This window comes from Brassica oleracea, chromosome C8, assembly GCF_000695525.1.
Source record: "Brassica oleracea var. oleracea cultivar TO1000 chromosome C8, BOL, whole genome shotgun sequence".
Lineage (NCBI taxonomy): Eukaryota > Viridiplantae > Streptophyta > Magnoliopsida > Brassicales > Brassicaceae > Brassica > Brassica oleracea.
The window spans coordinates 8,405,072-8,405,535 of NC_027755.1; positions in this window are offsets into that span (position 1 = coordinate 8,405,072).

The following is a 464-nucleotide window of genomic DNA, read 5'->3' on the forward strand; positions in this document are numbered from 1 at the left end:
TTTGCGATAAGATTTTCGTTTCTTCCTCGATTATGATGTAGTCTGTCGCCTTGTGGAGGGAGTCCTGGATCGTCCGCGGTTTGTCGAGGGTTATCCATTTTCTGAATTTCGACTTGTACCAGAGCGTCTTTCTGAGCGCATCAATGGCCACCTTGTCGCTTATCCCGCTGACCCTGGACATTACCAGCTTGAATCGGCTGATGAACTCACGGAGGAGTTCATCTTTCCTCTGGGACAGACTCCAGAGATCGACATCGGAAGTTTCTCTATCTATGAACATAGAGTATTGCTTGAGAAATTCCGATGCGAGCTGTCGGAAACTCCCGATAGAGTTTCGCTTAAGGCGTGCGAACCATTCGCGGGCTGCTCCTTCCAGATTCTCGACGAACAGGCGGCAGTAGTTGGCGTCTCTCTCGCCATCCTTCAGCCTCGCTCTTCCCATCGTGATGTGGAAAGCCTGAAGG